At 44.0% G+C, this 23,469-nt stretch overlaps 1 protein-coding gene and 1 long non-coding RNA gene across 3 annotated transcripts in view; one reads left to right on the top strand and one right to left on the bottom strand.

The window, feature by feature from the left end:
• LOC115294256 overlaps window positions 1-4,995 on the bottom strand; it is a 42,812-nt gene extending 37,817 nt beyond the window's left edge. The window contains exon 1 of the long non-coding RNA XR_003909788.1: window positions 4,646-4,995. This is a non-coding gene — a long non-coding RNA (uncharacterized LOC115294256). The remainder of the gene's footprint in view (window positions 1-4,645) is intronic.
• The window catches only part of SIL1 (SIL1 nucleotide exchange factor), a 220,577-nt gene continuing 201,911 nt past the window's right edge, over window positions 4,804-23,469 (top strand). For both annotated transcript variants that reach the window (XM_029942007.1, XM_029942008.1), the window contains exon 1: window positions 4,804-4,915. The gene's annotated coding sequence lies outside the window, so the exon portion shown is untranslated. The remainder of the gene's footprint in view (window positions 4,916-23,469) is intronic.

Below are 23,469 nucleotides of genomic sequence, written 5' to 3'. Positions count from 1 at the left end.
TGTTTCACTAGACACATTTAATTGTGTAATTATGTAAGAAATATATTTGTGGTAAAGTGCATTACATTGGGTGATGGTGTTCATGTATGTAAATGCAGGATGTTTTAATTTATGTACATGTGTAAACTTGTCTGTGTGCTGCATGTGACGCTGGATGTGTAAACTGTGTATATGACTGTGGGTGTTTGTGCCAGGGCGTGGGGCTTGTCACTCTTTTCCAGAGGTGGCTGCCATGATATATACCAACCCACATGTTCTCTTTACAATATGATGTCAAGTTTTCCCATAGAGATGGTCTCTCTTTCGTTCTCTTTAAATGTGGACAGACCTCTCTGACTCTCTCAACCGACAGAATATGGCAGAAATGATGCTATGTCCCTTGTGAAGTTAGATCATGAAAATACCATGCACTTTTATGTTTTGTTCTCTTGGGATGCTCATTGTTGGAAACCAGCTACCAAACTGTGAGGAGGCCAAGCAGCTACTAGAATCAGCCGCTTGTCAAGTGTTCTGGCTGATGGCACCAGCTGAGGTCCCAACTGACAGTCAGTATCAACTGCCAAGCCATGTGAGTATGCATCTTGCCTTCATTGAACCACACCAGCTGGAAGTACCCAGAGCAGGGTTGATTCTTCCCTGTCAGGCCCTACCAAACCTGGTGAATAAATGATCATTATTTTGGGATGCTTTGTTGTACAGCAGTGGATAGCAGGAACAGGGCTGTACCTTGCTGTGTGTGTGTGTGTGTGTGTGTGTGTGTGTGTTCGTGTTCCTGTGGTTTGCTGCCTTTGTGGGTGCCTGCATGCAGTGCATTTGTGTTAGATGTCTATATACTGAGTAGGTGTGTGGTTGGAGGTGTTTCTGCAGACAGAATCATGGTTCTTGAGGTTTTGCTTTGGCCTCAGTGGGAGCTGTTTGGTGAGAACCCTTTGAAATCTTGCCTGTCTTCTAGGTTTCTTCTTTTGAGTGCTTTTCCTTTGAACCAGAGAGGGCTGTTTAGCTGAGAGCAAATGAAGCTTAAATTTACTGACCTTTGCTAGCCAAAGCCCTGTGGAGCTGCCAAAGCCTTCTAGCAGGTGAGAGGCTGCCATACAGAAGCCTCACATCCCTTTTGCAGCTGTACTTTGTTATTTTTCCTTTCCTGCTAATGAGGCCTTCAGAAATTAACCAGAGACAGAGAAAAACACAATCACTGGGGTTCTTGAGGTCTCCTGGGGTAGATACCTAGAATTTTTGAGTTCCACCAAGGAAGCTGCTTACATGGGCTCAGACGTGCCCAGGTTTCAGTGTAGAGATCATCTGGTTTCCACTCTGCCTTGGCTGCTGCCACCCACTCCATCTGTGTGGGACCCTGGTTCAGATGGCCAGTTCCTCTTGGTCTTGGCAGTGCCCCTCAGCTTCTTGCATCTTCCATTTTGGCAGCTCTATTCAGCTTTTCTGGGAACACTGAGAGCTCTGGCTTCACATTCCTGCCCTTGACTGCCTCTCAGGACCTCTAAAGTGCTATTGTCCAATAGAGCTTTCTGTAATGACAGAAATGTCCTATAATCCATGCCATCTGATACAGTTGACATTATTCACATGTGGTTCTTGAGCACTTGAAATGAGACTAATGTTATTTAGGAACTAAGTTTTAAATTTTATTTCATTTTAATTAATTTAAATCTAAATACTATGTGTGGCTGACAGCTACCATATTGGGCAACACAGATCCAATAAATTCAAAGAGTTTTGTTTTTTCTGTAAAATGGGAATAAAAGTTGCCCTATTTGCCTCACAGGGCTGTCTGGAGCAAACAAGATGATGAATGGGGAACAGTTTTACTCACATAAGGGATTTGGAAACAGAGACAGCGGTGTGAACTGAGCGGGCTTATTCTTATAGTTCTGCTAATATTCTATTTTATAGTCCTTGTTGGACTGTGTTGATTTGATCTGTTTCCATTTCTGTATCTCTTATCTAACCCTGAGCTCTTTGAGGATAAGAACCCAGTGGTACTATTTCACAGCTGTATCTGCATAGCCAATGGCTGGCATGTAGCTTGGTTCTCATGTTCAAGTAAGTAAAATGTTTGGAGTCCAGAAGGGATTTTTGGCAGAATTTAAAGTGTATGGTGAGGGGCACCTGGGTGGCTCAGTTGGCTAAGCGTCTGACATCGGCTTAAGTCATGATCTCATGGCTCATGTGTTCAAGCCCCACGCTGGGCTCTGTGCTGACAGCTTGGAGCCTTTTTCAGATTCTGTGTTTCCCCCTCTCTCTGCCCCTCTCCGACTGGTGCTCGGTCTCTCTCTCTCTCTCTCAAAAATAAACAAACATTAAAAAACAAAATAAATCCTATGGTGAAAGCTGAGGGGGAGGGGTGCAGAGAGGAAGAGGGGGCAGGATAGGACAATTTGGTGATGACTCAGAGCCGGGGTTCTTGCTCCCCATGCTCAACATTCTAGGCGAATCCAGAGAGCAGGGTGCCAATTCCTGCTGCCAGAAATCTTTTCATACAAGTCAGTCTCAGGCTTGTGGGAGCTTAATTGAGAAAGGATAATCATCAGAGGAGAAATGATCTACCCAACACATTTTACTTGTTGAGGGAGGCTAGCTTGATCATCTAAATATCTTTCCTAGCAGGGTTCTGGGGATGGGTGCTGTGGCTTCCTTTGATTGATGGTGGTCAGGTTGAAGGTGATTTCTCAGGCTCTCTAGTCCTTCAAGCTTTTGCTCTTCTGGGGAGTGGAAGAGGGATCTTAGAAGCTCTCCAATAGAGTGCAAGAAGAGTGGCTTTTTGTTTGTCGTTTACTTATTTAAAAGAAAATTTAAAACTTATTTCTGCTCAATTCCAAGGGTAATACAAGGAAACAGGGAAGGGATTTCTGTGATCCCACCACCCACTCTGATTCCTGGATCTCAGACTTTCCACCTCTACACTGGTTCTTCTTGTTTGGGGGTCATGAAAGTAGGGCTGTCTGTTTAGGCCCAGTCCTGCACACTGTTCTTAGCAGCTGAGGAGGCTTGAGCTCAGAGCTAATTCTCCTGAGAAGGAGGATCTCAGGGCTTTTCAAGGTTTTGAGGACTAGGGAGATTCAGAATTTCCCTTCCCCCCACACATAAGCTGGTTAGATCTGTCCCAAGAAGGAAGCCAGGTTCCTATGTGTTGGCAGCTCTTTGTCCAACTGGACTCTTCTCTTGGCCAATGCATTTATTTATTCATTCTAAGGTTTGAGCTTATTTATAAGCATATATTCCTGTAACACTTTATTAATATCTTTTTATAATGTGTCAGGCTTGATTGTAATTTATATCTTCATTCTGTAATTTATCACTGATGTAATAGATATTTGTTGAACATTTATTATTTACCCTCATGGTACTAGGTAGTGACACAAGCTAAAATTATTGCTGGGCTCCTCTTGCTAGCCTCTTGGGTATTCCATGGAAAAAGTGAACCGTTCCCTGATCTTCCCATCCAGTTTTAGTGTCTTATGTAGAGCTTTCTTAAAAACTGGCACTACCCACTCAACTATTGCCCAGAGACTTGTTCCCCTTCCCCAGGCAAACTTGAAGTTTGCGCATGGGTACAGTCAATTTCCCAGCTGTTTGAAGTAAACATAATCAAGAAAGTATATTAACTGCTAGAAACCCACATTATACCTCAAAAATGAGGGGGAAAACCCCAAAACTTGAGACAGGTTGATTGCTCTTGGGGATACCTGATGTTGAAGTGAAGTCACTTATTGTTTGGATTGCCCTTTTCTCCACTGCTGATTGACCAGCAATCACTGTGTCTGGACTCTCAGGGCCTGAGGGAGCACTCCATTTTACTAGGCAGGTTAAACTACTCTGGTCAAGGGGAAGGTCTTATAATGGAAAAATTACAGGGCTTTGAGAGGCACTCAAATCTGGCTTACATTCCCAGTTCTACAACTTCCTGAAGGTATGTCTTTATACAAGTTCTTCAACTTCTTTGAGCCATAGCTTCCTCAAGTATAAAAAAGGGATGGCAGTTCTAATTTTACGAAGTTGTGAGAAGTAAATATATATGCAACACCTGGCACAGATAAGCTATTCAGTGACCGAGCAGCATTTGAGCTGTAGGTTACTTGAAAATAATTAGTCATTGTTAATTCACACAATACATAAGTATATAACGACGACGACGTGTAGGTGACTTATCTGCACGAATCTTCAAAGCATTATTTAGAGTTTAAGATTCGGATTTATTCCACACCTAGTGGCAACAGCTTAATTTATTTCTACTCTCTGGTTTCCTTCCGCTAGAAAGAAATTAGACTGTTGAAAAATCAGAGATGAAACTTTAAAGTCCCATTTTGGTCTAGTTTGGAAGCAAAAAATCAGCCCCGCGATGATCTCCTTAAAAGGTCTCTCACTCTGGGGGCGCCTAGGTGGCTTAGTCGGTTAAGCGTCTGACTTCAGCTCAGGTCACGGTTTGTTGGTTCGAGCCCCGCGTCGGGCTTTGTGCTGACAGCTCAGAGCCTGGAGCCTGCTTCAGATTCTGTGTCTCCTCTCTCTCTACCTCTGCTCTGCTCGTGCTCTCTCTCTCTCTCTCAAAAATAAATAAAAAACATTAAAAACTAAAAAACAAAAAAAAAAAGAGGGTCTCTAACTCTGGCGGAGGGTTACAGGGAAAACCTACCCGATCAGGTTTGCGCTAGAAGGCGGGACTTAACAGAAGCGGAGCAGAGAGGCGGGGCTTAAGAGGTTCGCGAAAGGAAAGGAAGGGAGGCGGCCGCTTGTCGTTCTGGAAGGCAGTAATTGGGCGAGGCGGCCAGCGACGTAATAAGTGAGCGCTCACAGGTTCAGACGGTCGCCGTGGCGTCTACGCACGAGGAGCTGGTTGCCACTAGAGCCGCCTGGAATTGTGGGGGTTGTGTCTGCCCCTCGGCTGCCGGGCGGGAAGCCGAAGGTAGGGGCGGTGAGGGCCGCCCGGCCCTGGAGCTGGGCGGGGGATTCTGGGCTCTGTCCGAGCCTCCTCCCACCAGCGGTCCCCGCGCCTTCCCAGCACTGTTCCGGGGTCCCCACACATCCTGTCCCTCCCCCGTCACACACACATTACGTCCCTCCAATACGGGACGTCCAAGTGGTCCCTGGCCTGAGCCCAGGAGTCGCCTTCCCTACCTTTTGTGCTGAGTCTCCAGTAACTCTTCTTAAAGTGCCAGGAGATGAGGCGGTGGGGATTCCAAGATTAGCTTTTGATTCTGCATTGGCTTTAGTTTCCTTCTCTGTTCCGTTTCTCCCACCCTCAGTTTCTGCATTTAACCTCTCCTTTGTTGAAATTCTGGTTCTTGGCAGAGGCCTGTCTTTTCACCGTATAGAATTGCCCTCTACCCGCGTCATATTTCCACTCCTGTCTTGTGTTTTCCTTTTTCCGGGTAGATCGAAGCCTTGCCTTTGAAGTACAGGTTACAGACCTTGTTGTTTGTCAAATCAACTAGGAGGTTGTGTGCATCCCTGGGTTTTAGTCCGTGATTCGTTTAAAGTGGAGCATGGGCACCTTCACTGCTTCCTCGGTGTTTCTGATTCACATGGTCCTGAAATCCTTGCCTTGAGATTCTCTTCTGCAGAAGACTGGAGGGAATCCATTGACATTTGAGCCCCTGAAATGGGATTCTGGGGAGTCAGGAAGTGCCTGACACCAGAAAGGCTAGTATGGAGTTTCTTTTCACAGTTTAAGCTAGCGGGCCGGTTGATGCCATTAAGGAAAAAAAAAAAAAAAAAAAAAAAAAAAAAGGACACCCATATGTGCTGGTCAGTTCAATTCAAGTCCATCTGGCTTTCTGACCTCAATAAAACAAAACCACAAACTGCTTTGGAGGATTGGAGGGTTAACCCAGAGAGGGTAGGCAGGAGAAGAAGGAATCCTCCAGGTTTGCTAACAAAAGAAAGTGATATATTTATAAACATTAACAGTGAGTGTTTTGACAGTGTAAAAGATGTTTCGATATATATCGGTGTGTCTTTTTATCTCTCACTGCACCCAAGCTTGCTTTCTTTTCTGATGAGAATATAGCCACATTTGGGGATTGGATAGGATTTTGAAGGGAGCCGAAGTATGAGGATATTAGGTTTGATGTTCGTATAACATGGATCAGTTGAGAATGTGGCCCCTAGGTTTTTAAGAGGGTGTTTCCACACCGGATTTGTTTTGGCTTTTCTTAGGGTTGTTTAATGAGTTTAATCTGCTAATTAATACATGTGTTGTTATGATGAAATTGGCTACAGAAAAGACTTAATTCCCCCATTTTACAGATGGTGGGAATAGAAGATGTATTAGTACAGCTGTGGTAACTCATAAATGAAAAGTTGCTTTGTTCTTGGATTTCTGCTTTCTTTCCCTTCCCTACTGTCTTTGAAGGCTGTTTATTATTCACTTTTCTGCAGAGGCCAACTTTGAGCTGTTGTATGTTTCACTGACACACACAAAAGGCTAATTAAGCAAAACTGAAAAGCTACAAAATGGGTTTTATAAGAAATGTGCCAACACTTGGTCATTGAGTGTTCTTCTTTAGAGTGGTAGATGTAGGTGTGAGTGGTGGAAGTGTTGCTTTACTTGAGTGATGTGGTCACTGTCCAAAGCAGTTTTGAAAATCCATATCTGAAATGATCTTCAGAGACATTTTTGAACCATGTTCGCAATCAACTTCATTAATATATAACACTACACTTTTTTTAAAAAATGTTTGTTTATTTTTGAGAGACAGACAGAGCTTGAGCAGAGGAGGAGCGGAGAGAGAAGGAGACACAGAATCTGAAGCTGTCAGCACAGAGCCTGACTTGGACTCCAACTCAGAGGAGCTTGTGAGATCATGACCTGAGCCAACGTCGGCCACTTAACCAACTGAGCCACCCAGGCGTCCCTGCACTTTTTTTTTTAAACCCCAAATGGGATTGTTAAGCAACCTTGTTAGCTGACTTGTCTTCAGATGAGTAAAAATTATTTTGAAGTGGATATAATAGATTTTTGGTGTGTGGTGAACATAAATTTTGAATCTGAGTCTATCACATATTAGCCATATGACCTTGGACAAGTCACCTCTTAGGCTCAGTTTTCCACTGATAAAAATCGGAATCTTGGAACACCGGGCTGTCTCAGTTGGTGGAACATTCAGCTCATCTTGGGGCTGTGAGTTCAAGCCCCATGTTGAGTGTAGAGAGTACTCTTCTTAAAGATAAAATCTTTTTAAAAAAATGTGAATACTTACTTGGAAGAGTGATTAAATGAAGTGGAACGCATTAAAGACCTAGAAATAACAGTAACTGTTTACACTATCAAAGAATGAAGATTTGCTATTGAGAATATTTTTTGAAAAATGAGCCTAAAGGCAAGTTGTACCTTTTTCCAAATAAGTATATGCCTTCCAGTTTTCTGTGTATTATCTTTGTGAATTCATGCTCTGACTTCATCCTACCTCTTGTCTTCTTTTTCATTCATTTTCTGTCCTTTCCCAAGTGAGTGAAGTTGTGCTGCAGAGGCTGTCTGCCAGTCTCTGGGAGTAAGCCTCTTTTCAGGAGAGCTAATCTGACCATTCTTACAGTGCTAACCCCTTGGTCATGTGTTCCTGAGGATTTTTCTCTGGGGCCTCAGCTGGTTCTTAGATCATGCTCTGTAGCACAGGTATCTCTAACTCCTGGATTTGGTGTCAGTTTGGAGACCTGTCCTTGTGAGGGTAATCTTTTCTCTTTCTGAACAAGGATGAATACTTTATCCTTCTCTGAGTCAGCCTTAAGCTGCAAGCCTTAGTTTTTCACAGCATAGAATTCTAATTTTAATTATGTGTGGTCTAAAGGAGCAATATCCTGCCCTTTTCTTCATTTGCTTTGACCAAGGGCTTCACTGCTGAGTAGAGGAGGAGGAGAATAGCCCCTTGCCATTCAGGTGGGCTTTGGGTAAACCTTGATTCCTAGCATCAACAGTAATTGAGTTTGCCTTTCAGAGAAAAACCTTATAAAACATAGAAGCTGCTCAGGACACATGTGAAGAATCTCCCAGAATTTTACTGACTTATGAAGGGCTTCCATCTGGCATCCTTACTTGTGCTATTTTCTACCTCGGAGACACAATCCAGGAGCCAAAGAATTATGTTTAGCCCAAATTTGTAGTTCCTTCAGGTTTCACCAGGCAGCACATGGAGAAGGGTGTGGTTGTGTTAGCTAAGTCTGTTTTTGTTCTACTAACAGTGCCCTTGGTTTTGGTGTTTGAGGCATTGAGAAGCCTCTTAGTTATCAGCTGCTGTAACAGAACACCATAGACTGGGTGGCTTAAACACAAACATTAATTTCCAGAGATTGGACCTGTGAGATCACGGTGCCAGCATGGTCAGGTTCTTAAAGGAACTGGGTCAGCTCTTCAGACATCTGATGAAGTGATTGTCAACCTTTTGTTCATTATCACCTTTTGAGACTCCCCCCCCCCCCCCCCCCGCCATGGCCCTCGCACCCCTGTGGAATTTTAATACTACAGATATACTAAGTATCCATTTATATACCATGGCCTGTTGGAGGACCATGAACTTATAATATCTAAGATTTTTCTAACCCAAGAATCAATCTCCCCCCACCTTCCAGGAGGGTGATATTGTCCTCATTGAAAATGCGTGGTCTAAAACAGCCACCAAGGCATGTTTTACATCTAGAAGACCAGCTATTACCACACCAACACCAGACTAGTGAAAGGGGGAGAACTATATCTCATCCATTCTTGTTATGAGCCTTATAAAATAGTTGGTATTATCCCCATTTTACAGATGAAGAAATAAGCTCAGTGACCTTAAGTAATTTGACCAAAGTCAAAAAATTTGTTGACCTTAAAACCCAGTTTGATGCCAAAGTGATTTCTGTTGCACTGTGCTACCCTCCTCTCACCAGGAGTCTGTTGTCATCAACAGGACATTTGACCATTCACTTTCTTTTCACAAGGCCATCCTAGATGCCAGGCCCAATTGAAGATGTTGAGGACACTAAAGTGAGAAAGAGTTCCTGTTATTGAAGAGCTCATTGAGTTTTCCCAGGGGGGGATGACTTAAGGCTAGTGCCCCTGTCACCCAGTCTGGTTTTACTTCTTATGAGATGGCTGGCAATAGCTAAGGGCTTTCATGGAAAGATTTGAGCTAGTTGGCCTTTAGGAAGGTCTAAGCTGTGAATATGTCCCTCCTAGTTCCCTCTGCCAACCAGCTGAACTGTTTCTAATCGCTGAGCCTGTTGCATAAAGTATGTAGCAGGCTCAGGAAACTCCTTGGCCATTAGATGCTTGTAAACATGAGGAATAGTAAGAATGCCATTTCTATTTTTCTTATTGCTATTGCTAATAATTAGGGCAGAAGTTGTTTTGTCGCTTTCTGAAGTTATTCCATATTGTCTGTTTAAAACCTAATGCTGTTAAGAGAATTGAAGAAGAAATGAAATATATGTGGAGGTGGAATGAGGAACAATTTTTCCTGGACTTCTTCAAAAGGGCTGCTATTAAGTTTAGTCTTTACTGTTTTTCTTTTCCTCCAAATCTTGGACTTTTGAGGTATTCCATTTACCATCTGTTTCTCTCATGCCTCTTTGGCCTTCTTTCTTCACAGCTGTGCCTGCTGTGTTGGCTCAGGTGTTCCTATACCAGAAATCGGAGCCTTTGGGTAGTGTCTGATGTTTAGCCCATGTCACAGTCCTATCCACAGAAAAACGGGAAGGGGTATGTTTCTGAGGTCTGCTTGCTGGCTCTGTCTTGACTGAGGGTGTTGTTGTGCCTTTTAATTACCACTTATCATTCCAGGCAGAGGAATATCACAGCAGTCAGTGTACTGATCCATGTCTAGCTACTGGCCTTTCTACAAGTAGTGTGCCTCTTCTGTCTTATGACAGGGAGGAGTCCTAGAAACTGAAAGAAGAATAACAGATGCATCTCATAGGTCACATGAGAAAGGCTCATACCAGTGGACTTTAAATGGGCATATCTTTATGTCTGGGCATAATTTCATGCTTTTGCCTCTCTTTTTTCTGTGAGGCTCCCAAGGGGCATCAGCAGCCTTCTGACCAAATCAAGAAAATGAGCAGGCTTCCGTTCACTGGAAGTAACATAAAGTAGGACAGTCAATACAGACAACATTGATTGCCCACACTTGGAATCCAGTGGGTGGTAGATGTTGGAAGCTTAAGGAGCAAGCTACCAAGCAAGGTATTTAAGGTTGATTTTGTGACTCTCCCCATCTCTAATCATGGGGATTTGGATTTGATTGTATTCATGAAGCACAGTCTCTGTCCTTGAGCCCAGCTACTCAAGTTTGAAATCATGGTGTTTATGGGTTGCAAGAGATCATTCTAGGGGTCTTTACGTCAATTTTATTGGAAACATCAGTGCTGGGTGTGGTTCAGATCCAGGCTGTGGGCTGTTGGTGGTTCCTTAGGTGAGTGAAGAGTCAGGAGATGCTTCTAGTTCTGTCATCTTCCAGGCGTTGAATTTTGTATTCGGTGGGTTCTTATTTTAATGATAACAAAACTGAGCTTCAGAGAAGTGAAATGGGCTATATACCTTTTTTAGTGCCATCAGCATATTACTGGTAGAGCTGAGACTCAAGCCAGAGGGTTCACAGAGGGTGGCCATAGAAGTTAAAATTATTTAAAGCCTTCTAAAGATGCAAGATGCTGTTGCAGTTAAAAATCTCCAGGGAAGGGGGGAAAATCTCCAGGGAAGGAGAAGGCCCTGCCTCCACTGGCTGGCTTATTCCTTAGAACCCTCACTGGTAGGTTTTTGGCTGTCATGCTGATTTCTTTCCTATTCATGTTCAAGTGTGTTTTCTGTTGATCTTAGCCCAGAGGAAATAGATTTGAAGCTTCCCACTATTTTAGCAACAAAGAACAAGTGCTCAGGCCAGGCTGCTCTGAGTGTGTTCTGTAAAGAATGGGGCCAGTGCACCACTGGACCTTATTGGTCTTATCCAAGCAAACCTGTAATACATCACTAAAAGAAAAAGAGTGAGGGGATGAACGCTATGTCAGAGTGGCTTAAAAACATCCTGGAATCCGCTGACTTGGTTTCATATTCTGCTGTTTACTTACGAGCTGTCAGATCATGGACAAGTTACTTACTTTCTTTAAACTTTAATTTCATTTTCTGTAGAATGGGGATGGTAATAGCCACTCTTGAAGCCGTCTTGAGGCTTAATTGAGAGAATACAAATGGAAAGTGCTTCCTCTGTCAGTTTATGTGCTCTGTATTTTCAGTCTTGTTAGCAACTTTAGTTTCTATTTCCTGACCCAAGACTTGGTTATAGGATAAGTTAGGTTGACCAAGCAAGTATTATCTCAACCATCACATCATTGTCTGTCTCCTTTGTTGGTCACAGCTAGCTTGTGCTAAATAGTCATGAATAGCAAGGAACTTTGAAGCTTCTCTGCCATCTCCTTCCTTACTTAACTTAGCTCTCACCTTTCTGGGGCTGTCTTTCACTGGCTGTCTGGGCCAGTGGGCCTTGCTTTCTGGCAGATATGGGGATGTTAATGGAGTAGGGCTGGCTGTACAGAGTCTGCCTGGGGCCCCTCTGACAGTATGTTCTCCTTGTCTCTTGCCTTCTTTTTAGCCAGACATGAACCAATTTGCTTGCTATAGGAACTTTGACTTCTGTCATAGCTTTCTTCTGATTTTTATGCCCATTTTTGGTCCTTGTGCAAGGTCAGGGAGGCATAGTCAAATACAGTGACCTGGATTTTGTGTCCAAGTTGACTCTCTTTGAGATGGACAACTGCTTCAATGTAGCAGTGGGGGTGGCAGGGGGGATAAAGCCCTTGAAGCTACTACCTGTCTTTATATTGATCTCAAGCTGATTTTTAAACAAAACATGAGTACCATAATTACAGATTGTGCCTTATATATGGTTGAAACAAATAGGCTAAAACCTTATTATTTGTGGATTATTTATGGGGTAAGACCAGTCTGAATTGGTTAAAAAAACCCAACATTTTAAGAGTCTTTACAGAGAAGTGCTTTTGTCTTAGATTTTTTTGGCAAGCCTATGCAGTATCTTTCTGATGGAGTCCTATTGCTCCCATTTCCTGTAACTGCTTCTGAGTTCTTATGGGCCTCCTCCTATATGCTATTTGGGTTTCCTCTAGGACACTCTGTACCACTGCCCCTTGGGGTCTTCCTAAATAGAGTGCTGATTGGAGAAGAATCATGCTAAGAAGCCTTCAGTGGCACTCTCTGACTGCTGCTGAATAAATTCCAAATGTGTCAGTTGTCCTGATGTTCCACGCCTGTCACGGTGTATCCCTTTCCTACCACTTGAGTTATATTCTCCACCATTACCCACATGTATCCTTTGCTGGTGATAAACTGGTCCATGTGGTCCTCTAAACATGGCTCCTGTTAGTGTTTCAGCCAGTGCTTTTGCCCAGAGTCCCCCTCCTGTTTCCTACTTAAGCTGCACAGCTTTCTTCTTCAGTGAGCCTTGTGTGATACCTCATCTGTATCCCCATAGCAACACTTTGATTATAGAATTTAGCATACTTTATCCTGGTTATTTTGTCTCTTATTATATGAGCTTCTCAAGGACATGGGCTGTTCTTATTTTGTAGCTTCAGCATAACGCTGAGTATAACATGGACATCTATAAATGCTAGCTGAATGAAGGGATATATGAAAGCCTGAGAAATGGTAACAGTCCTGTTCAATTCCCAGTTCTTTGCTGAAGCATTCCTTGAACCCTAGTCGCAGTGACTCTGGCATGCTCAACTCCCAGAGCCTTTTATGTAAATCTTATCTTCCTATCTGGGTTAGAAATTCTTGGGTAGGGGCAGAAAACACATCCCTCATTCCTCTTTGTATAGCAGCCCCCAGCACAGCTACTGGCACTTGGAGGGTGTTTAATAAGTGCTGTGAATGAAAGAGTCCTGCTCTTTGTCAACTGATGTGCCTACCAATTGATCAGCCTCCTGTGTCAATCACTGGCCAGGGGTCTCTAACTCCAAGGTGTTTTCAGGGCCAAGTAGGAAACATTCAGTGTGAGCAACATGGAATGGTGTGTCTGTGTCAAACTGGAGTGTTCATGTGTTCCATGGGAGGGGGGGCGGCAGCTGCTACTCAGCCTGTTGTCATGAGTGAGTGTGGCTCTAGTGTCATCATCTCCTATTACAAGAGAAGCCAGAAATCCAGACTTTTATATGAAATCCCCAGGGAATACCAAAGTACATCTCTGTTCTAGATTTGACTTTGAGGCTACCCATTTGTGACATATTTCAGTTCCTTATAGAAGAAGAAAGGGAGCGGAAGATAGAACCTGAAAGCTTTTGAGGGAGTTTTGTTGAAAGCCTAGCTTTGGTTGGAGAGTGTCCTGTAATTTTCTGTGGTTATTGACTTAGTCTTTTGAGTCAAGTCCTGCAGAGACCACCTGTGTTTTGCTTCATCTTCCCTTGCATTCTGTCCTTAGAAAGTTGATAACCTAGAGACTTACATGATTTTTGCCCTTTTGCCCAGCCACTGCAGGGATCATTCCTGTTAGTGGCTTCTCTGAGGAGGAGTTTGGGGTGAGCTGGCAGACATGGAAGGGAAGTATATTCTACAAAATTATTGTCTAGATGTGGTTAGCCAAGGGGCAAAGCAGCATAAGAGCCAGGAGGAAATCAGTACCTCTGTGGAGGCTTTTGCCCGGCAATATCTTACTTTCTGGCTGCCCTATTCTTTTCATAGTCCCTAAGGGCCTCTTGCAGAGCTTAGCTGCTTGGCAAACTTACTTTTAGTGAAAGTGTTGCCACCAGCAGTATCTCCATCTGAGGCGGAAATAAGCTGATTGGATTACCTCTGGAAGAATACATGAGAAATGAAGAGTAGTTGTCCTTGGTGAGTGGCCCTGAGTGGCTGGGCAATGGGGGAGGAGGGAGACTTAATTTTCACTCTAAACAAACTCTGTGTGTATATTGTTAGGCTTTTAATGAGAAAGCCTGCATGTGCAGGAAGGGGAGAGGGAGAGAGAGGGAGAGAATTTTAAGCACATCAGTGAGGAGCCTGATGTGAGGCTCTATCTCACTACCCTGAAATCAGGACCTGAGCGAAAATCAAGAGTCTGGATGCTTAACTGACTGAGCTACCCAGACGTCTCTGTTAGTAATTTTTCAAATATCACTGAGCAGACCCAGCAGTGGTCTCCTGGTAACATTTCACTTTGCCCTCACAGTCATTCTCTGTAAACAACTAGAATCAGTTACTGTAGACTGTCCCTTGGAGGTGACAGCCTTGATTCTTTGTTTCACAGAAGTGTCTTGGGCTTTCTCTACCAGAAGTTTTTGGAATAACAGGCTTATGGTATGCTCAACATGTTACTGTTTTTAAAGGGCTTTCAAATATTTTTTTTAAATAAAATTTGTTCATTTATTATTTTAGAGAGAGAGCATGTGCACACACCCAGAAATCGGGGAGGGGTAGAGAGAGTGGGAGACACAGAATCTGAAGCAGGCCCTAGGCTCTGAGATGTCAGCACAGAGCTTTAGGTGAGGCTTGAACTCCAGAACCTCTAGATCATGACCTGAGGGGAGGGAAGTCTGATGCTTGACTGACTGAGACACCCACTCGCCCCAGGATTTTCAAATATCTTATCTGATCCAAGCAACATCCCCATTTTGGAGAGGTGAAAAATTGAGGTTTGGAGAGCCTAAATTACTTACTGAGGATGTACTGCTTGTCAGGGTAGGACTCTGACTCATCAAGGTAGCCTTGCTTCATGTGTCTGCCTCTTGCTCTTAGTTCTAATGTCAGTGAGGTAGTCAACCCTTTTTGGAATTCCCATAGAGGTTTCCAGAACTGTGTCACTTGGGGCCTTCCCCCTGGGGCTCTCTGGAAAAAAGTGGTGAGTAGTAGGTTTCTCCATTTCCTAGTTAGGGTAAACTAAAGCTCCACTGGGGCCATATCTTTTAGTGAAGCTTGAATTAGCAAAGCTTGAATCTTTGCTGAGTATTATTGCCGCAGTTAAGCAGAGGGCTTTGTTTCCAGGTTACAAATCTTTTTAGCAAAGATGTAAAGGTGGAATAGAACTGGAAGGACTCATGTTGTTCTTGGATATAATTTAATGCTCCACATCCCAGATAGAGTAAACATTGTAAAGTGTGCAAGATGGGTTTGGATTAATATCCTGACAACATATGGCTTGGCATATAGGGCACTCCTGGGAGACCCTTCTCACCATGCATAGCCTGCCTTTGCCGGGTGGCCCCTTCCCACAGGTCTTTCCCAGCAACTGCTATGCACCTGGGTGAATCATCAGCTTTCCTAAGCTTCTGGGGAAAAAAAAAAACCAATGTTAACTGTTAAAAGCCCTCCTTTAGGAGGTGAAATAAACAGGCAGTCCTGAGAGATCCGTGTGTTTTAGTATTACTTAGCTTCCCCTGCGTTTGTCCATGGTAATCCCTTCCGTTTGAAACACTGGCTGATTGTCACTGCTGGTCTCTTCAGAATACAGCACTGAAAATCACCTGCCCTTTCTACTCTGCTGCCCCTGAAGTCCTAGGTGTAGAAGGTCTCTGAAGGCTCTAGAGAGGCAGTGGGCAGCATGGAGGGAAGGCTCAGTCGCTTCTAAAGACCAAGCAGAAATCTTTGATTTTTTACTTTTTCTATTTCTACTTAAATCAGAATTAGGTTACCTGCAAAGAGGATTCTGTGTATTACTGACAGAGCTCAGAGTGAAAGAGGCTCTTGGTACCTCTTTTGCAGTCTCTCAAGGAAACTTACTGTGGGCATGTAGAGATCGTGCTCGGGTTGTCTTTTCCTCCCCTAGCCCTGATGTGCACTGTGCCAAGAGAGTTGCCCCAGAGAGAGGCGCAGGGCATCACTGACTGGCAGCTTTGTGGGTTTGGAACCTCAGCCAGTTCACCCAGGCTCAAGTTCCAGTGGGCTCTCTGAAGCACATGAAATTGATGAGACCATCAAGCTACGGTTGAGGTTAACTAATTAACTCTAAGAAATACGTCTAGCAAGGTGATATGTGTGAACAGGTAGGAGCATTGTTTTCTCTATAGATAAGGTTAGCTGGGAAACCACCATACTCCTAGAGGAAGTCAAGGTGAAATATGCTGGAAACTTTTGGCCATAGCCACCAGATATAACCAGATTTAACCATATATTAGCTATGGGACTTCAGATGAGTTATCTAACCTCTCTCCTCCTATGTCTTCATCTGTAAAACCTCAGATATGCACACAGTATGCCTTCAGTATATGTTTTGTACTGTTTAATCACCTTTTTCCTCTACTCACAGCCTTGTACTTTTAGGGCTATATCTGTATTCTGGCCGAAATATACTGGTTACTCTGTTAGGGCACTAGAAATGTGTATTTGAGAGCGACTCCATTTAATTCTCTGGGTACCTTTCTTGTATTCTTTGCAGACCACAGCCCTTCTTTTACCACAGGTTGCAGTAGGAACAATTAGATTGTAGCTCTCATCAATTGGTTCCAACCTAAGGAGTCTTTGTGGTTATCATTCAATCTACAGTTCTTTTCTAAGACTCACTGTGTGTCGGTTACTGCTTGGCCTTGGAAATTTAGTGGTGAGTGAGACAGATCTGGTCCCTGACCTTAGTAATACCTCTCCAAACTCCTCCTTAGATGGGTTACTTCTTTGGATGACTAGTCTTGTTCATTCTTTGTTGATTCATACTAATTTGCTTCTGAGAGAGTAATATTCTCCCTAGACCTACGGGACAGTGCCCCTTTGTGCTGCCTGGGCCTTGCCTGCTGGCTTGCCTGCTCTCAAACAATGAGAGCAGCGTGCTGAGGCTGAAGGAGAAAGCCCCGCAGGCTACTACTGCCTCGGCCACACATGTCCCAAGGGCCTGTACTTGGCACTCTTGAATGTTCCTTTTCTCCTTGCACATAGATTATAGTGTTCACTGGTAATTTAAATTCAAAAACCTTCCGCCTCCTCTCCGCCTTAAAAAAAAAAAAAAGGCTCTGTGTATTACAGGGTAGAGAACAAAGCAGGCCAGCCCTGGTTTCCTGGTGGGGTTTGTTTTGTCACGTGTATTTTTTTATGTAGCCTCACCATGGGTTACCTTTAGTTTAATAAAGCTAATGTGTAATTCAGGCCTATTGATGGTCTGCAGTCATAGAATCTCGCATCTTTCTCTACCTTCTTTGTCATAGTGTGATGGGTAAATTTAGGGGTTTGGCTGACAGGAAGTTGGACTTGCTTCTTCACTTTGGACTCCAGATTATGTTCTAGCCCCTAATGGGCTCTGCATAAATAAGGGCCAGCAGCCAGGTTGATGGATTTCTCAGCTTCAAAATAGGGGCCTGAAGATAGCCCTCTCTTCCCTCTTTCTTTCTCTCTTGTGAGTTTTACCAGCAGTTGCCAAGAAGTGTGTGTGGGGAAGCAGGCAGAATTGCTCTCTGAGAACCATTTATTTGAGAACTCCCACCAGAGAATTGCATTTGCTTCTGCTTTTCATGCTGTTGTGTGTGGCCTTGTGATTTGGTACTGCTTGTCCCTGCGTTACACAGAGGCCTGTGTGTGACTCCTGTAGCCCTGTTGGGGTTTTCAACAATAAATTGCTGACTGGCTGTTTTTTTCCTAAATTCTGTCACTTTCTCAGGCGCAGAGGGTGTGTGCCAACATTTAGGGACCTGTTTGAGCCTCTCTATCTGGCATGGTGGTTGAGCCCAGATGAGCTGTGTTTCTCACTGCTGTTTGGGCTGGACATTTGCTGTAGTTGGATTTAGCTTTAACTGTCACACTAGAAGCTTGGTTGGAAAGAAGAGAGCACTGCATAATTATTGCTTATGTACCAGTTAAACCTATCAGCCAACAGATGTCAAGTGCAGGAAAAAAGTGCAATAATGTTATTATAATGCCATAATAGTTATCATTATAATAATCAGCTGGCAAAGCTTTTGATAAGAGGCAGATCCTGAAATGTGTGCAGGGGGAAGGGTTAACCTTGAACTATAGCACAATGAAGGGGTGCTTAACCTTGTAGGAAATGCTGTGTGGATGTGTATGATTCAGGTATGGGGTTGCTACCTTTTCTGCTAACTTGACGAGGTATGAAAACTTCTGTTGGGCTTGTTTACCCTGCAGTTACTTTCTTCTTTCTCATGGTGCCATGGAACACATGCCATCCTTTGGTATAAGGTGCCCGGGGTTGCAGAATTACCATCCCAAGCACCTAGTGCCAGTGGGTTCTCAAAAAGGCAGAGATTAAATCCCTGTGGACCCATTTGGAATTTTCAGAAAATCCAGCCTCATCCCTGTAGCTACAGATGATGAATTCCCCTCTCTGTAGCAAACTGTGCTCTGTACCTAGGGCGTGGTGGTGGACCTCAGTTATGTACTTGCCCGTTGTGGTAGGGAGCTCTTTGGAACTATATTCTCAATTTGGTTAGGAAGGTGGTGGTGAAGGAGTGAGGAGCAGAGCTGGGCTCATGGGTGACCCACAAAGGCAGCTCTGGGGTAGGAGAAGAGTCTTTGGATTCAGGCAGACTTGAGTTGTTGGCTCCTGACCTTGTCATTCGTGAGCTGTTGGACAGTCTTGCTGAGGCTCAGGTGCCCCTTTGTTTATGTGCTCATTTATTTCTCATTGTTTTTCAGTACCAGCCCTGTCTATGAAGTACCTGTCTCTAAGCAGTTATTAGTAAATGCTTCTACTTCTCCTACCCACCCTGCCCACTTACCCTAAAGAATAGAAGGGCAAGGACCAGGCACTCTGGCTTCCATAGGGAATTTTGGCTTTAATTTGAAATTCATGTGAGCTTTTTCAGGCTGTGGTGGTATTTTTCGGAGCCATACTAGACTTCCTCTGAAGCTGCCTCATCAGGGAGATTTCGATATTTAATGTTGGCCACCTCTCCACCTTATTCAAGGTCTGAAGGTGGTGTTTAAAATCCCATTCAGGGATTTTCTGCCTCAGCCCCCTGCGGCCTTTTTCTCCTCTCCATTTCCTTTGGGTGGGTCACTTGGGGACACTGCCTGCCCTGAGGAACATTTGTTTCTTGAAGAAGCTGTTAGTTGTTTGGCTTAGTCTCTACTGATTAGAAGTTTTTGTGTTTCTGTCTCAGCCTTTGCTGTGGACTTTTATTTTGGAAGTCTAGAGCGCTCAGACAAGGTGATATCTTTTTAGACTATTTTTGGCTGTAGGCCAGCTTATCACCATGGCTACCACCTGCCTGAAGGATGGTAGGATATAGACAGTAACTTCTATCAGAAATTTGGGAAAGAGGAGGGCAAAGGGGAAAGAATAGTTTAGTTTAAGGTCACAAAGGGAGAACAGTTTTCTAAGCAGAACCATTTGATTTGGACAGAACCTCATTTCCTTTCTCTCTAGAATTTTGTTCTTTCAGTTAACAAACAGTTGTGGAACATCTTTTACATTCCAGACACGATGGTAAGCGTTGAGATACAGTCATGACCAAGTCCTACACACTTCCTGCTTAGAGTGTATTGATGAATATAGACATTAATAAAATTATAATCACATACACAACTATAAAATTACAGTTGTGATAAGTGCACTGAAAGAACAGAATGTGATACCATGAGAAATAGGACTTGTTCTTGGGGCTGAGAGGCTCTCAGGGAGGGCTTCCTTGAGGAAGCGATGTTTGGTTTAAATTGTGAAGAGCAAGTGGGTGTTTACTCAAAAACTGGACATGAGGTTGAAGAGTGTTTTAGGCTGAGGGCCCCGCTTTTATAAAGGCTCCAGAGTAGGGTTGAGGGGCAAAGAAGTGACTTCTGTGAGGTACTGAAATAGTGTGGTCAGAGCACAGAAAGTGAGAGGAGATGGATACAAGATGAGCCTGGAGGGATTGGTGAGGGCAGACCTGGTCAGCTGTGGCAAGGTGTTCTGTATTTGCCTGGAGAGCTGGGAAACCTTTGGAGAGCTGGGAAACCTTTGGAAAGTTGTCAGTCATGATAGTGAGATGATTGGATTTGCAGTGTGAACACATCACTCTGTCAGTACATTGGATGGATTTTAATGAGGGAGTGAGAAAGAAGATGAGAAAGGGAATATTACTGTGAGAGGTGACTTCTTTCCCTTCAGTCAGCTAGATGGTAATTTTCAGACCCACCCCAAAGAGCTGCCTTATTCCTCCTGAGTCAGATCCTCTCTCACTGCCGTAGTCAGTGTGTTGTTGGGGCCACCTGGCCACTCAGCAGACTTGGTGGCTCAGGATGCTGGCATTTGGCATCTTTCCACCTTCCTAGAAAATGGCCTGGAGGTTTCAAGCCTGTCTCTTGTTAACATCTGATAGCTACAGAGCCCTTTGTTAACCTGTTGTCTTGTTGTCCTTCTGTTGGCTGTCACTACTGGGCAAGAGCTACCCCTTTCACCTTGGACCACTTAAGCCACTGACTCGGGCAACCACCTGCAATGTGATGTGCCAAGTTAGCAAAGCCAGCACCTGTGGTTTATGTAACATTCAGTTCTGGTTGATGTAGGTGTGCACATGTTCTCTCTTGGCAGCCGCCAATGTCTGGAGGGCTGGAAATGGGCTGTAATTGCACTTTCTGCTATGTAGCCTGGAAGACTGAGGTATAGGAGAGAACTGTGATGTAAAGAAGGCTGAGTCAGAGTCACATGCTGTCAGACCAAGTGTTCAGTGCATGGTGGGGTAGTTTCAGACCCTAGACCAGAGCCCCTTCTCAGTGGTACTGTAGCCTTGCCCACTGTTCTTTCATTTAATTAGTTGGAGGGTTCAACTGCATCGCAATTAGGAGCATGGCCCTTGAACTTGGGCAGACTTAAAGTTAGAATCTTAGCCTTCCCACTTACAAGCTGTGTGACCTTAGACAAGTTACTTCACTTCCCTGATGGATAGTTTTCTTAGCTCTAACTGTGGAATAATAATAAATTTACCTCACAGGGTTAACTGTGAATTATTAACCAGGATACATGAAAGTGCTTAGGTTCGTTCATAGGATAAATACTGAATAAAACATGGTAATGATTGTTATTACAGTTTATTTGGCAAATTTTTGTTTGTTCTCTTAGATGTCTGCTCTGTACTGAGCTCCATGCCAGTGATGGTATAAAGATGTGGTCCTGGCCTTGATGTGCTCAGTGTTAAGGTCATCTTTGTTGCTTTTTGTTTTGTTCTGTGTGGTTATGCTTCAGCAAAAAAGGATCTCCTAGGGAGCCTCCTAAAGGGATCCAAATAAGATGTCTACGTGGTTACCCTTTCTTCTCCTTTGGGCCTTCTCTGATTCTAATTTGTTGGCTGCATGAGGGTAGAGGGTGCTTAGTGCCCAGTGGCATAGCCCTGCTTCCTGCTACCACTGCAGCATCTGCCTTATGAGTGTCCATTTCTGGTAGTGAACATTTCTAGATTCTCTTGTTTATTCCTCAAAACACTCGATTGTTGCTGTTTCTTTTCTTTTGTAAAACATTGTGTAGGATGGTTGACCTACAAGAGACCATGAAAAATAAGCTGGGTTGTATTTTTTGTAAAGGTTCAGTACGAGTCATTGAAATAAAATACTCTCCAGTGGTCTCAGGGGGGAAATGACCTTTGTAATGGGATTGTATTTGGTGGAGCTGTTGGGGAAGGTTAATTTGATTTATTTGATTTCTTTGGTGGGGGTAGGTGAGGGTGGGTGGATGGGAGAGAAAGGACAAAGCCTTTAACAGTCTTCAAATTGGAGCCTATGTTGACTGAGCAGGTGAGAGGATCTGTTTATCTGGAGTGTCTAGAACTGGGTGTCTCGGCCCTGACTTGTGCCCATGCATTCTTCCTCATTGATGGTGGAGTTTGTGTCCCTTCATTCACTCACCATTTAGTAAGCTGTGTGTGCTGCATACTTTATAAAGGAATGGAATTCCACTTCTGCTCATTGTTGGCTCTTAGATCTTTTCTGGTACTTACGTGACTCAGGTTTCTCATATGAATACCCACTTGCTGGGGCAGTTAGGATGAAATGAGATAATTCATGCCATAGGCCTGGTACATGGTAGATACCTCAGATACCCTCAAAGAATTCAAACCCCATCTGGGTGAGAAGCCACAGATGGGACCATAGGTGCTGAGCAAGACTGGCCAAAGACATGGAATAGTGAGATTGGATTTGGCTTGCTTGGGAAGGTTCCTAGGCAGGGTATTTGGGTCAGGTCCCAATCTGAGTTCCTCATTGGGGAAGGTGAGTGAGTGCTTGAGTAGTAGATCAGAAAGCAATAGGCAGAAGTCTTGAGTAGTAAACCAGAAGTATTCACTTTCTTCCTCCTGTCAGGGAGGAGGGTAGAGTCATGCAAGCAAAATGGCTGGGAACCCTGGCTTACTGTCTTGTTCAGAGTTCCAACTCCCTGTCCTGATTCCATGCCATTCATGAACTGCCTTTATATCCCTGCCTGCTTTTACAGCCACATGTCATACCCTCTGCCCCTTCCCTTGTATATTCTTAACAGAGTGACCTTGCACAGAGGACCTTTGTTTGGTCTGTTACCCTCTGCCTGGAATACTCTTTGCCTGTCTTCACTTTATTGGCTTCTTGTAATTAATATCTGAGTTTTGTTTTGGGAGAAGGGGCTTGCCTTTCCTCTTTCCTCTGGTATAAAGTAACTAATGTCACCGTTAACATAGACTTCTTTTTTTTTTAGAGAGCAGGTGCAGGGGAGAGGGACAGAGGGGGAGAGAGAATCTTTTTTTTTTTTTTCCCCCACACATGCAAGAGCAAAGGGCTTCATTACGGGTTTAGGCTCCCCGGGGCCTAAACTCAGGCTCACAGACTTTACCGGTGTGGTGGATCCATGCTGAGAGCCCTGAACAAAGGTGGGGTAGGGCTTTTATGAGTTTGGGAAGGGGGAGTTACAGGAAATTGTGACACAGGTACAGTGATTCAATTATTATTATCCAATTACAACATTTAGAGTGTTAACCAATCACAGAGTAGACCCAGGACCCAGGACCCAGGACCCAGGACCCTCACTGTAGGGTGTAACTAGCCTTAAGCAATAAGTGATTACCTATAGCTTCTATTTCTAGGCCTGCCCTTAGGAATGTTAAGAGTATTACAAGGGTGGTCCCTCTTGCCTTGGGCAATGTGTGCCCTTCTACTGTCTCAAACCTGCATCCTTACATTCCCCCCTCTGTCTTGTAACTGACCCAATACTGGGTCAGCTGAGTTACCATTGTACTCCTAAAGCCTGGCATAGCCCTCCTTGGTGTAAGGGGAATTTCTTACCCTGTAAAGGGCATAGGGAAGGAGAGTTTACCCAATTTCCGCCAGTCTCCATGGTTAATTTGGTAAGGGTCTCCTTTAGCGTTTCTAATATCTGGTGCTGCCTGGTTTATAAAAGTAAGAATGACAGCCAATTTCTTCAGGATCCTTGGGCGTATAAGTGCAGTATGCCTTTATGATTCTTTCTACATTACTAACCTTAGCCAAATCGGTGAGCCATCTAGTGGCCACCTGAGGACCTCCCATTAGAGTCTGGCGGTAGAGGCGTAGGCTCCCCTTACCTTTTGCTATGTTAAAATCCCATGCCCAGATCAGAGGCAATTAAT

The sequence above is a fragment of the Suricata suricatta genome, chromosome 6, assembly GCF_006229205.1.
Source record: "Suricata suricatta isolate VVHF042 chromosome 6, meerkat_22Aug2017_6uvM2_HiC, whole genome shotgun sequence".
Classification (NCBI taxonomy): Eukaryota; Metazoa; Chordata; class Mammalia; order Carnivora; family Herpestidae; genus Suricata; species Suricata suricatta.
This window is presented reverse-complemented; position numbering and strand designations above follow the sequence as displayed.